Source organism: Ylistrum balloti, unplaced genomic scaffold (genome assembly GCF_031769215.1).
Source record: "Ylistrum balloti isolate Yb309-2 unplaced genomic scaffold, AGI_CSIRO_Ybal_v1 Utg370036, whole genome shotgun sequence".
NCBI classification, from domain to species: Eukaryota; Metazoa; Mollusca; class Bivalvia; order Pectinida; family Pectinidae; genus Ylistrum; species Ylistrum balloti.
Window position 1 is genome coordinate 53,083 of NW_026782096.1, and position 15,324 is coordinate 68,406.

Consider the following 15,324-nt stretch of genomic DNA (forward strand, 5'->3'; position numbering starts at 1 on the left):
TCCAGTATTAGGAACAGAATATCCTCCATAAATAGTAGAAATTAACATTCGAAATGAAATGCCTCGGTTTGATAGTTTGAATCCTGACTTGACGGAAAGGAACGAGGTATTCTCATTTGAGTCCTAGTTTTTACGGAAAGGAGCGAGGTATTCTCATTTGAGTCCTAGTTTTTACGGAAAGGAGCGAGGTATTCTCATTTGAGTCCTAGTTTTTACGGAAAGGAACGAGGTATTCTCATTTGAGTCCTAGTTTTTACGGAAAGGAACGAGATATTCTCATTTGAGTTCTATTATTACCGGAAAGGAGCGAGGTATTCTTATTTGAGTTCTATTATTACCGGAAAGGAGCGAGGTATTCTTATTTGAATCCTAGTTTTTACGTAAAGGGTGAGATATTTTCGAGTTGAGTCTTAAAATTTACGTAAATGAGCGAGATAATCTCGAGTTGATTTGAGGAAATTGACGAAGTTTATGATCTAGATTTCATTCCATCGCTTAATCGATAGTTGGGGAGAGGACCGGTTAGAGAACTCAGTTGGATTTCTAGGCTCAAAAGTCATCGTCATTTTGGATTAGAAGCTCACAGCTCAATCTTCCCATGTGTCGTGTCTGTATAACAGTGCTTTCCTCAATTTTTCGGAGTTTGTTTTTCTTGGAATGATGAAAGTCAGGTGAAGCGCTGCATCTGTCGAGATAGAGGTGATTGACCCTGGTACGGGTTTAGGTATGACTTGTATGCTTTTCTTCAAACTAACGCAACGCTGCCAGTAACACATGATCCCGCGGTGTATGAAGGGATGAACTCCTGGAGAGTCAACAACGTCAATGCAAATATGCTGCAAAGTGAAAATTTTACAACATTTAATTGGTTTGGCACATAATCAAGGTAGCAGAAAAAACATTTTATCGATGTAGAATTTATATCAATTTATCATACTATTGTAAATTATATAAAGCAATGCTTGAATGCCGACTCTTTCAGAGGTCTTAATAATTTGGCGTTTTAGGTATGACTTGTATGCTTCTTCAAACTAACGCAACGCTGCCAGTAACACATGATCCCGCGGTGTATATTTCGCCAAAGGAGAGTCAACAACGTCAATGCAAATATGCTGCAAAGTGAAAATTTTACAACATTTAATTGGTTTGGCACATAATCAAGGTAGCAGAAAAAACATTTTATCGATGTAGAATTTATATCTATCATACTATTGTAAATTATATAAAGCAATGCTTGAATGCCGACTCTTTCAGAGGTCTTAATAATTTGGCGTTTTCAGATAGACAATCGCCCGCAAACGAGACAAAATACGGACCGGCAATCTCGCTCCTTGGCCTATTTCGCCAAAGCGAGGGAGCAACAGCGCGATGCGAGGAAGTGACATCACGAATGCGAGGGAGTAAAGGAGCGAGAACGCGACGGCGAGGGAGCAAGAACGCAACGACTAGGGAGTGAGGGAGCGAGAACGCGACGGCGAGGGAGCGAGAACGCAACGGCGAGGGATCGAGATCGTTATCGCTCTCTTGCGACCTCGCTTCGCATTGCTACATCGTCAATCTACAGGACAGTAATAGGAGCCGTATTGAGCTTGTATGTCGTGTTTTCCTCGGTGGTTTAAAAAAAACAAAACCATCAATCGCGATCTGACGTAAAAGGGTTTTGCGTCACATGAATAATAACGCGAGTCCCCTCTCCCGCCACATCTCCGTCGATTTCGTCCCGAAACAAGACCTTCGCGCTTGCGCTTTCGTCCTCGAGCCAACAAAAGAGATTGATATTAATATACATTTCAATATACAAAACTATGAAATATATTGGATAAAAATGCTTCAATATAATTATCAGTTTTGCACTGGGACTTTGAATGCTTTTATATGGATAAAGATAAACTTATGTAAGGTAATAGTTCGGCCATCGCCAATTTATTTGGGTGGGGGGGGGGGAGGGGGGAGGGGGGGGGGCGGGAATAGCGAAACGAAATGGTATCGGAGGATTCCATGTTTTCATCTAAAAGGGCTCACTGTCTTCTTCCGTCAAAATGTCTAACGTCTGGTGTAGAAACCGGAGGATACTCGGGCGGTAGGTAACGTGACCAACATCTACATATACAGCAAAGTGATTCCGAACTATCACCCCTCCCACATCCCCCTTCCCATGTTGCAATATAATTATTATTCAGCAAATTGCAAGATATTTAGCGAAATCAGACATTAGCAGTATAGAGTACAGGTTACACCTTTAGCGAATATGCTTATTATATATAGGTACTAGTAAACATACACCTTATGTGCTGGCCTAGTTCGTTTGACCGTTTCATTTCTCTATTATTACTTCAGAGGTAAGAAATCATCGTATCGATGATAAAACTTGTCATATTTCGCCATAATGAGTGTGTGTAACGACTCCCGGTTCTATATCTGTAATTTACAGGTATTAATAAAACCCCTAATCAATGTCATATCTGTCTATCTCCCTGTAGAAGTGATTGTACCTGTCCGGCCGGTGTTGTAAGTGATTTACGTTCTAGATGGGCAACTGCTTCCTGACAACCGTCCACAACCTGAGTGTGCAGGGAACAATTTATGTGCTGTATTTAGGAGTGCGTGGGAGTATTAGTATTAATCCCAAGCCACAGTCGACCGAACTCTACTAACTTACTCAAAACGACTGGTCTGATATTCCGATACATATAGATACACCATAGAATTATCATCATCATCATCATCATCATCATCATCATCATCTATCAAAGTCCGTGATACCAAAGGGTGATGTGGATATACTTGTATTATACTCACAGGAACCGGACGTTCTACAATGTATATATAGCTATTATCCTACTAATCAAAGTAACAGGACCTGCTGTTTTAGTGGTATAACAGTTATATTTCACAGACAAAACGTCTGATTTCTGTAATAACACTCGTACAGATTATGATGAAAATTATCCCCTTTCACTTCAAGCATTTGATATACATGAATGTCGTTTTTATTGCTTTGATGCATTGCTTACTAAAATGAAATGATAAATGACAATTCTTGGAACAGAGACAGATTGCAAGTCTGTTGTGCTGAAAGTATGTTCTAGCAGAGACGTGTGTTATGTACGTCTATGATTTAAGTAATTATAACGAGCATGTTGCCCAATTATCTCTTTTACGATCTACATGCAATTTGTGGAGGGATTAAGATTTTCTACATTGTTGCATTAAATTTTACTTTGTATCAAACTATGCAACTATGTACCAAATTCAGTAAAATATTCCTTACTAGGCTCACAAATATAATAGCTCGGACTACTGTCTAAAATTTTAGTCCCTGGTCAGATCAAGGAACCATCTGGTCTGACCGCACGTTATCAGATTGACCTGTAGCTCGCCACAACTGCGCCCAGTCTCCCACTCCTCACATATAATACACTGCACATGCGTCCGACGCCCGTATCGTATTACATAACATTAATTGAATGTATTGTTATACTGCTACACGTACTCTCAGAATGGCCCCTATCAAAAGATCATATTCGTCGGTTGTTGATCTTTGATTTCCCTACACGGGGCCCCGATCGGGAGATCAATATTCCAGCACACACGCATACACACTCGCCGCTTTTAACGCGCGTGGGCGTAGCTAGCTGGGGTTGGAGCACACACGTATCGCTCTCCAGCTCACGGAGATGAGAAAATTAGAGTGAAAAAATCTTCTGGATATATTTATGTTAACGAAACGTGTTCCTGTTTTTGCAGGATTTCAACGTACGACATTTCTGTGAATTCTGTTGCTGCTTTTCCTCGATTTCGGGACAAGACAGGGTAAGTCTGATGTCGTATGCCAGCAAACATCTGGCCTGCTGATTCTCTCGTACGGGGAATGTCGTGTTATTACTGTAACGAGGTAACCTAAAGCCTGCTGTATCCTAACGTGTTTGGTGCCTCGAGCTTGTTTGTATAGTAGTTCACGGACCGTGTCCAAGCTGTGGTTTGGTCAACATGTTGGCTGTGATGTCAGAGCTGTTAGGCTAAACACGAAAGCGAGCTTTAATGATTGGTAATGGGTAGGCGACATACGTAACGTGTTAAATGATCACGGCCATGTCCAGTGTCAAGAGAAACCGGTGTGGGGTTTGTGGGTTAGTCTAGATCTACAGACGGAAGCTAAGGTGTTCCGTGGAGGATGAAAGTAATTGGACCGCGGGGTTAATGGGAACATGGCTCAGGGGAGACACGTCAGTTTGTACAACAAATAGTCTGCAACGAATCAGTGGTTACGAAAAAGATGCTGGTCAATTCACTCTTATGTAGGGTGGGGCTTTGTTCTCGCTATAAACAGACTTACTATATACATGTTTTTTGGGGTGCCTAGGTACAGTGTATATGTGTATATACCCTACATAGCTATAATATTATATAAAATTAACTCATTCTCCTATCAGAGGCATCACTTCTGTTCATTATGTTATCATATTAATATGGAATCGTGTTTGTAACCTGAAACTGGTCATTATTTGGTGGAGATATACAGCTAAAGAGCAGCTGGAGTGATGTATTGGTCTGCTGAAAATGGACTATTATCACAGACTTCAAAATTCTGACCAGTTGCCATAAACACTGGACTGGTCAGAAAGGAACTGTGAGAATCATAGAACTATGTTTCTATTGCCCATGTTAAAGTATAATTATTGTATACCTATAAATATATATAGATATGGTAAGATGGAGGGTCCAGAGCTGTCATCAGGAAGCTGGGTCCCTGTCAGAGGGAAATGTGGAGAGGGGGTGGGGTGAATATGAAAGGTTTGATTATAAATTTTGCTTATCACAAATGAAATTGTGCTGCAATGTAATGGCAAAATGCAAAAAACAGCAGACTGATATTTACGAGCAGAGACGCTTGTATTTTTTCATGTCTGGTATGACCGTGTGCATGCTGCAATATGACTGAATAAAAATGTTTTATTTATTTGACAAAATAAAGATTTTCAATAAGATTATGGACAGTTTTGTGGTTAAAGTGATGGGACTTTGTAATAGTAATAATTCTTGAATCCAAGAGTTTAGAAGAAAACGAAATGGTAAGCTGTAAATATGATGTTATTTGGTAATATAAATTTCAATCTGACACAGACATTTGTTACACTATTCGATTCTGGTCGGCAAGTGTAGCTCCAATTGGCTTATTACAAATATATGTGAGAGCTGCAATCTTTTTCAATTTTTTACATTGTACAGGCAATAGCTAGTCACAAATACAATCTCACTGCTATGTATGGCATAAAGCTAAAATGATCAATCTTTAAAACCAACATTGTCAACTTAACCATACTAATAGGCATGGTTAGATATTTTTCAGTGCGTCATGCATTTGCTTCAGTTTTTATCGAGTTGATGTGTTTACATCTGTCTTGGTAGACTGTGCTTCTGCACATGGTGAAATATGTTCTTCGAAAATTGTGTTGTTCTCATAAGAGTTCTAAAATGTGCCATATTATCAGGGTAAAAAGAACTATTAAGATAGTTTTAGCCATGATATTTAGATGCCACTTGTAGTTAGGTCCATGCTCAAACCATGCAGTAGACTGATTTTTTAAAAATATTCCAAATGACAGTTTATATCATGAACTTCCTTATTGCTTTATATAAGAGATCAGAAAAGTCACCACCCAAATGTCCTCTTTGTCATGTTGAAAGGTAAATTCTGGCCCCAAGCAACCTTATTTATAAATGTCAATATTAATGCCATGGAGCATCATTTATACTCCTTTCCAGGAAGTTTATTTCTTTCAGTTCCTTGTTTGATACTTGTTTAGGATATTACATTGCTCTGTATAGGTAGCTTACAGGTAACTTGTTGAAGAAGGGCAATAATACCAAAAAAGTGTGTAAGGTTTTCTCTTCCCAGCTGAAGCATATTGTGTATACCATACAAATATTTTACTTTAAAGAGAGAATATATATATATATATATATACCCAGATTCAGAATTCCAGAAAGTTGAATTATTTATGCAGATAGTGCCCTGTATGACATGATTAACACAATACTGTATAGTTTTTAATTTTGAAGGGCTCGTATTTAACTATTGTTCACCTTGGACTTCTGCATGGTTATTTTACTTTTCGTTTGTCTATTATGTGGTATTGATATATACAGGCAATACATATATTTTGTGAGATTTACAGTTAAAATATTTCCTGGGTATTTAATTGCGGGTTATGTTTCCTAACCACAAATATAGACAAAGTAAATCCCTGTTGATTATAACTAACTATTCAGTATGTGACCTGTTAGAAAAGCAAAGGTTATACACAGAAACTGAATACATTGAGTTTATTTATTCTATATCAATTGTAAAAGAAATCTTTCCAACTTATGTTAAATGCGCTTGTTTGACCCAATGGAAGTGTGTGTGGGGTCTTACTGTGGGAGGAAACCAGAGTACACAGGGAAAACCCATGTGACCCCATACCTTTTCACTTTTTTCTCCAGATAAATTGAGTGGTCAAACTGGACATTGAAATCGACGTTGAATATTAGGGAAACATAGAAATGTAGCTGAAAGTGTATAAAACACACACAATGTTTTTCCTAATGTTTTTACTATGATGTCCTTTTCACTTCTGAATAACGTTATACTTTCTGTGTGATTTCACCTGTTTGTGCTTCATACCAGTAAAAGTCAAGGATATTAAGCGATAGATGTATTGTACAATATCTTGTGCTTGCATTGTGTATACAGTATGTACAGGGACCTTGCACACATTCCCAACCCATGGTCAATATATATGCATCAGTATAATGACGGGTTTTAACTCTGTAAAAAGGAAAACTGACCATATTATTTTTAATTATGTCTTTTGATATTCATAAAGCAAGTTATGACCTGACAAATTTGAAAATATAGGTAGAAATGGTGAGGTAGACATTTTCCTGTGTGGTAAAAACATGCTCTCGTCTCTAATGGGTAGCTCAATAACTATGCTGAAATCGAAATTGCAGAATGTACTCTTGTGGTGAAAATGTACATTTGTGGTGGTATACAGTATCCATGACTGTGTCCCTACAGAATGTCTTTTGATGTCATGCTTGTGGAAATTCAACATTAACATTACACATCAAGGTGCTCTCTACCTCAATAACGCCATGTTTTCTCTTATTTCGCTGATCACTAATGTACACTGTACCTGATCTTGGCCCGGGTCCCAAAACCCAGTCCAGGATTATGATAGATAATATATATCTCCGGAATGGAAAATCAAATTCATTTCTAATTTTCTTCTAAAATCTATTTAAATGTGTTGAAAATCTTAAACTTTGAATGAAGTAGTTACAATTTCATATTTGATTGCTGAGTTCAAATTTTCATCCCCTGAAAAATGCAAATCACAGATAAACCAGGGATGTTTAATATATGTCCCTGAAATAAATAAGATTTCATGGATTTGTTCAAACATTTGTTATGTTAGACGCACTATTAACGTTTCTCAATGTTTTCATGGACATATATAATACATAGGTACATGCAGTCTTAGTAAAGGGGGAAGTATGAGACCAATAGGATACACGAGTAAACAGTTAAATAAATTAAAGGGACATGACGGTAAAACATTAATTCTGTTATTGATTGTGACTTATACACTTCCAGTTATGTATCTATGCTGTCCCCATATTCACAGTAAATTTCCAATGTCCAGCTTGACCACTTCTTTGGTTTGGGAAAACTCTCTGAAATTTAGTGCTGATAATGTCACACGACAGTTTGGAAAACAAGGCAGTTTATTTCATAAACCTGAACACATGATGTCAGGCAGAAATGACAGTAGTGACAGTTAGTAAAATCTTGTTTTTCAGCGCTGGATTTTGTTATGGCTGTGGCAAATGTCATTCTATAACTCAAAGTCAATTCAGAATTACAAAATAAGTAACTTTAGTCGCTAACCAATTCAGGTGGGAAGCCACTTTTGTTTACAGGCAACTTTGTTTTACGTGCATGCATTATTATGTATGACACAAAAATTTACATATCCAGACTGTTGATGAACAGATAAATATTTCATGTTTATAATTATTGATTAATCGCTTTATTTACATATTTCAGTGAAAAACAACTAATTTTTGATAAGGTAATGATACAGTTGATATGTACGTACGTAATAAAAAAAATTTGTGAGAAAAAAAAATTGTTTCACCATGATGTCACTTTAATAGTAAAGAATAGTTATAAATTTTACCTAAAAGAAAGAGCATTCGCAAATGATGATAAAATAATATTTCATATCATTTAATGTAAATACACAAAATTGAAGGATGCTGTCAAATTTTGATGAGTTTTGTTTTGCTGCCAGTCTACTAGAAAATAAGATTTCTAAGCTCAGAGTTGATGGGGAGAGGAGGAATGTCCTTATGGAAGTGACCAATAGGAAACAAGATGGGATACTTGGACACTGTAGCAACATTTCATTAGGTTTAGGTATTATCGATGGGGTTGTTGATAACAGCTCGTCACCAACAAATTGCCTCCTCTACATGGTAAACATATCATTACAATAGATATGGTCTTTGTCACATTCATAAAGTATGTGTATAACACATACTTACTAAGGTCTGAAACAGCTGGTGTCATCTACTACAAAATATCACAAAATCAGTCAGAAATAATGAACTACAATGATCTGGGAAACCAATTCTCATCTGTAACATCTGTGTAATCATCTGGAGTCATAGTTATCACTGACATCTCTAAATCAAACTCTACATTATTCTATTAAGGTAGAGGGGACAGGTGGTGTAAAGGGCAGAGCAGGGTGGGGAGGGTTGGGTCAGGTGGTGTAAAGGGCAGAGCAAGGTGGGGAGGGTCAGGGTGTAAAGGGAAGAGCAGGGTGGGGAGGGTTGGGTTAGGTGGTGTAAAGGGCAGAGCAGGATGGGGAGGGTCGGGTTGTAAAGGGCAGAGCAGGGTAGGGAGGGTTGGGTCAGGAGGTGTAAAGGGCAGAACAGGGTGGGGAAGGTCAGGTGGTGAAAAGGGCAGAGCAGATTGGGGAAGGTCAGGTGGTGAAAAGGACAGAGCAGAGTGGGGAAGGTCAGATGGTGTAAAGGGCAGAGCAGGATGGGGAGGGTCGGATGATGTAAAGGGCAGAGCAGAGTGAGGAAGGTCAGGTGGTGTAAAGGGCAGAGCAGGGTGGGGAGGGTCGGGTGATGTATAGGGCAGAGCAGAGTGAGGAAGGTTAGGTGGTGTAAAGGGCAGAGCAGGGTGGGGAGGGTCAGGTCAGTTAGGGTAAAAGGCAGAGCAGTGTGAGGAGGGTCAATAGAAAAAAGGGTAGAGCGGATGGGAAAGAGTCAGGTAGGGGTAAAGGGCAGAACAGGGTAGGGAGGATTAATGGAGAAATGGGTAGAGCAAGGTGGGAATGAGTCTATTGGGGAGGGGGAGGTAGGGTAAAGGCAGAACAGGTTGGAAAGGAGTCAAGTGGGGAAAAGGACAGAGCAGAAAGGGTAGGAGTCAGTGGGGTAAAGGGCAGAGCTAGGTGGGGAGTGTCAATGGAGCAAAGGGCAGAGTAGGATTGAGGGCAGGGCAGACAGGCTGGGGAGGGTCAGGTAGGATAAAGGACAGAGCAAAGCAGGGAGGAGTCAGAAGAGTAAAGGGTAAGATGTGGCTGTGGATAGAGGTTATGACCGAGGAAATGAAAATACATAAAATGCACGTTATCAACTCCAGCCACTCTATTGCTGGCACATGCTGCTTGTAGTAATAGCTAGATGCCATAACCTACTTCTGGTGTTAGAAAAGGAGATGCTGCAAATGTTAATTTATAGGTCATGAGTTTTCCTCTCACCTGTGCATACTGGTTAACATCTAGGTCATAATTTCCCCTTTCACCTTTACATACAGGGTAATAGAATGTACAACTTTCCTTTTCAACTGTATATACAGGCTAACATGTAAATCACTACTTCCACTCTCACCTGTACATACAGGTTAACATGTAAATCACTACTACCCCTCTCACCTGTACATACAGGTTAATATAAAGGTCACTACTTCCCCTCTCACCTGTACATACAGGTTAACATATAGGTCACTACTTCCCCTCTCACCTGTACATACAGGTTAACATATAGGTCACTACTTCCCCTCTCACCTGTACATACAGGTTAACATATAGGTTACTACTTCCCCTCTCACCTGTACATACAGGTTAACATATAGGTCACTACTTCCCCTCTCACCTGTACATACAGGTTAACATATAGGTTACTACTTCCCCTCTCACCTGTACATACAGGTTAACATATAGGTCACTACTTCCCCTCTCACCTGTACATACAGGTTAACATGAAAATCACTACTACCCCTCTCACCTGTACATACAGGATAACATATAGGTCACTACTTCCCCTCTCACCTGTACATACAGGTCAACATATGGGTCACAGCTTCCCTTTTCACCTGTACATACTGGTTATGATATGGGTCACAGCTTCCCTTTTCACCTGTACATACTGGTTATGATATGGGTCACAGCTTCCCTTTTCACCTGTACATACTGGTTATGATATAGGTTACAGCTTCCCTTCTCACCTGTACATACTGGTTATGATATGGGTCACAGCTTCCCTTCTCACCTGTACATACTGGTTATGATATAGGTTACAGCTTCCCTTCTCACCTGTACATACTGGTTATGATATGGGTCACAGCTTCCCTTCTCACCTGTATGTACTGGTTAACAGAAGGTACAACTTCCTGTCTCTCCTGTACATACAGGTTAACATGTAAATCACTACTTCCCCTCTCACCTATACATACAGGTTAACATTTAGGTCACAGCTTCCTTCTCACCTGTACATACAGGTCAACATATGGGTCACAGCTTCCCTTCTCACCTGTACATACTGGTTATGATATGGGTCACAGCTTCCCTTCTCACCTGTATGTACTGGTTAACAGAAGGTACAACTTCCTGTCTCTCCTGTACATACAGGTTAACATGTAAATCACTACTTCCCCTCTCACCTATACATACAGGTTAACATTTAGGTCACAGCTTCCTTCTCACCTGTACATACAGGTCAACATATGGGTCACAGCTTCCCTTCTCACCTGTACATACTGGTTATGATATAGGTTACAGCTTCCCTTATCACATGTACATACTGGTTAACATGTAAATCACTACTTCCCCTCTCACCTCTACATACTACTTAACATGCATGGAGGTCATAATTCCTCTCTCACCAGTTTAAGCTGCCTAACATATTTGAAGTACATTACACAGTTATCTTGCTTAAGAAGAATGAAAATCTAATATTTTCCTGATATGGCAAGCCATTGACTTCCTTAAAGATTTTGACCGTATTGCCCTCCCCCAATCCCCCATATCCTCACACCCCCACACCTACACACCCCTAACTTACTGAGGATAAATGTGGGTAGCTAAATCATATCAGTCCTCGCTTACAGCCTGGTTATGATCAGTACATACACTCATGTCAGTGAGCTATGTTCCTCAGTTAGCGAGTACACTTTTAGGTAAGTGAGTACACAGGTGTTATTACCTTTATAAAACATTGTGAAACTTGATGGCTAATTATTTTCAACATGCAAGGATGAAACTACTGCATAAAAGTAGTGAGTGTTTGGGACAAGAAGGATTGCTGCCCATAATCAGCCATAATTAAAGCTAGTGTAATTCACCAGATAAGGCAGCATAATTAGATATTAAAATTTGAAAGTAATTGATGAGTAGGGCCATTTATTACTACAGGAGCTCTCAAGTGTAATTACAGTATGCATCAAATTCACCTTGATACAAGTAGGAAGAGACTAATAATCCAGGTCACACATCGTTTCTGAATTCTGATAGTCTAGGAGTTACAACTTTGTATGCTGCTGGAGCTCTAGTCACTGCACAAGGGAAATCGTGGTCAGGGCATTTTTTCACATACTTTGATCCTTGACTTCCTAGTATATTCAAGTACAGTGTGCTTTGATAGAGTAACTACTGAACAAGTGTGGGTGATACAGTTTCTTTGTTATTATAGTTGGCTTGGACCAACCTTTTCCAAAAAGAAAGTATAATAATATCAGTTGTAGATACAAAGATATTTCAAGTCTACATGTGGACGGAGTTAGGAAGTAATTATTGGAGTAATAATAGTGAGGTAGACTTAGGTCAAGTAAGACGTTAGTGATGTGATAGCTAAGTAGGGGAGTAGCTAAAGGATGGGGGTCTCAGGGAGCTGAAGGATGGGGTCTCAGGGGGCTGAAGCATGGGGGTCTCAGGGAGCTGAAGTATTGGGGTCTCAGGGAGCAGAAGTATGGGGGTCTCAGGGAGCTAAAGGATGGGGGTCTCAGGGAGCTGAAGAATGGGGGTCTCAGGGAGCTGAAGTATGGGGGTCTCAGGGAGCTGAAGTATGGGGGTCTTGGGGGTAGCTGAAGGATGGGGTCTCAGGGAGCTGAAGTATGGGGGTCTCAGGGAGCTGAAGTATGGGGGTCTCAGGGAGCTGAAGTATTTGGGTCTCAGGGAGCTGAAGTATGGGGGTCTCAGGGGGCTGAAGCATGGGAGTCTCAGGGAGCTAAAGGATGGGGGTCTCTGGGAGCTGAAGGATGGGGGTCTTGGGGGTAGCTGAAGAATGGGGGTCTCTGGGAGCTGAAGGATGGTGGTCTTGGGGGTAGCTGAAGAATGGGGGTCTCAGGGAGCTGAAGTATGGGGGTCTCAGGGAGCTGAAGTATGGGGGTCTCAGGGAGCTAAAGGATGGGGGTCTTAGGGAGCTGAAGTATTTGGGTCTCAGGGAGCTGAAGTATGGGGGTCTCAGGGGGCTGAAGCATGGGGGTCTCAGGGAGCTAAAGGATGGGGGTCTCAGGGAGCTGAAGTATTTGGGTCTCAGGGAGCTGAAGGATGGGGGTCTCAGGGGGCTGAAGTATGGGGATCTCAGGGAGCTGAAGTATGAGGGTCTCAGGGAGCTGAAGAATGGTAGACTCCGGGGAGCTTAAGAAGGGGGTCTCAGGGTAGCTGCAGGGAGGTAGACTCTGGGGAGCTTGGAGAAGTGGATGTAGGGGAACTGAAAGTTTGGAGATAGGGAAGGGACTTTGAGGTTTGTAGAACTGCAGCTACTGGCTATTTGTTTTGATCATGTTGTATTTTTACAATAAATGTTATTTTTCATTTATTACAGATTCTGCATCAGTTGGTGATATTCAAGAAACCCAGGAATTTTCTTGTAAGTAAAAAAAGTCTTAAATTATATCTAAATTATTTTGTATTCAATGCTCATATTTAAGAAAACCATTCTGACTATATATTAAGGGCCACTGGGAAATGTTTTATATAAAGTTAAAATGTACTCTCTGTGACTTTGACAGAGCTGCTGCTGTTGTCAAACATTTATCCACCCTCACATGGTGGCTATGTTTTAGAAGCAGTAGTTGACTTTACAGTGGAGATAATATCACAAACATTTATGATATACATATTATATTTATCACATAATTGCTGTTTTGTTCAGTAGTATGTATGTTTACAAACCCATGTAACCTATTGTGACATCCGAATCAGATAATGCAATGACATCACACACTCAAAGCTATAGAACCAAAAGGATTTCAAGTTTGACATGGAAAAGAGTATATTTATCATTTAGTGGAAGCTGGGCTGAAATGGTTTGTTAGTGACTTTTTGAAAGCAATGTTCATTCATGAACCTGTGTTTGTATCTGAACTAGACAAGAAATATTCTGAAATAAAAAAAGTGAAGCAATGTATTCAAGCTGATAAAATTGATATGAAATTATGTAACAGTATGAGAGTGCCTTCACTGTTACTGTGTAGCTTGATAATAGTGGTCAGGACAGGTTTGTAGTTAATTGTGTTGAAACAGACACTTCTAGCAGCATCAAAAGGTCTACAGATAACACCTACTGATGTAAGAAAAGGATGGCTTATATGTATAATAAGTTAACAGATATACATGACCCTGTGCTTTTAATATTAGACATGTAGATATAAACTTAATTAAAGCCTAATAAATTTTCTTCAGTGATTCCAAACTGTTTTTTGAGTTCACCTTTTTTGAATCATGTGTGTCAGGCATTAATTGGCACACATTTATACAGCTGTGTTCTGATATATAATAGAAAGAGACAATTTCCTGAATTATGAAATGCATGAAAATGATGACAAATGTAACACTGCATGCTCAATCATAATCTTATGGAACTGACTGACATTTGACTGTGAACACGTAGTTTTGTTTTGGTGTGGAGTTAAAGGCACGAAGCCAAACCTGCTCCAACCTCAGACTGGCCATCTCTATAGCCAAGGGTTTTCCTTGTGTCATATCATCCAGATTTGGTACTAATTAACTCTTCTTGGAATCTACCACAGCCTGCAACAGATTTTATGGACAATGACAATAAATTACATGGAGTCTACCACAGATTTTGTGGACAATGACAATAAATTACATGGAGTCTACCACAGATTTTGTGGACAATGACAATAAATTACATAGAGTCTACCACAGATTTTGTGGACAATGACAATAATTGCAAGGAGTCTACCACAGATTTTGTGGACAATGGCAATAATTGCAAGGAGTCTACCACAGATTTTGTGGACAATGGCAATAATTGCAAGGAGTCTACCACAGATTTTGTGGACAATGACAATAAATTGTAAAGAGTCTACCACAGATTTTGTAGACAGGCTAGGAGCCTACTACAGATTTTGTGGACAGGCTAGGAGCCTACTACAGATTTTGTGGACAGGCTAGGAGCCTACTACAGATTTTTTGGACATGCTTGTAGTCTGCCACAGATTTTCTGGACATGCTAAGAGTTTCCACATTTTTTGTGGATATGTATAGAAAAACATATATGTCTTATTTTCATTGGCCCAATGATCTTTACCATTGATGAGAACAGTTTTAAACCAACCAAAGACATCTCCACGTAGGTCTTTTGTATAGGATAAAAAGTGTCCTATATATATCTTCAGTAGTATGTCCATGCCTTGCTGTTAAACCTATCCATATCTATGGAGGCGCAGGAGAATTATATTTGATATAAATTAAATGTGAAATTTTGGGTCAGGTGAGGGTAGGGATGGGTGGGGGATTGAAGTGAGGAAAGGAGGATTATAGTGAAATTTTAGAATATAGGATGTTACAATGTTAACGACATGAGCTTAGATCTTGGTTGTGATGGAATCTAGTGTATCAGGATAGACAGCCAGTACTGTGACCGGGTCTGAATGGAATCCAGTGTATCAGCATAGACGGGCAGTACTGTGACCAGGTCTGAATGGAATACAGTGTATGATCATAGACGGCCAGT

At 39.7% G+C, this 15,324-nt stretch overlaps 1 protein-coding gene across 2 annotated transcripts in view; it reads left to right on the forward strand.

The window, feature by feature from the left end:
* The first annotated feature begins 3,667 nt into the window (after positions 1–3,667).
* Positions 3,668–15,324, forward strand: part of LOC132548932 (diacylglycerol kinase beta-like) — a 122,890-nt gene continuing 111,233 nt past the window's right edge. For both annotated transcript variants that reach the window (XM_060212835.1, XM_060212837.1), the window contains exons 1-2: positions 3,668–3,813; positions 13,168–13,212. The gene's annotated coding sequence lies outside the window, so the exon portion shown is untranslated. The remainder of the gene's footprint in view (positions 3,814–13,167; positions 13,213–15,324) is intronic.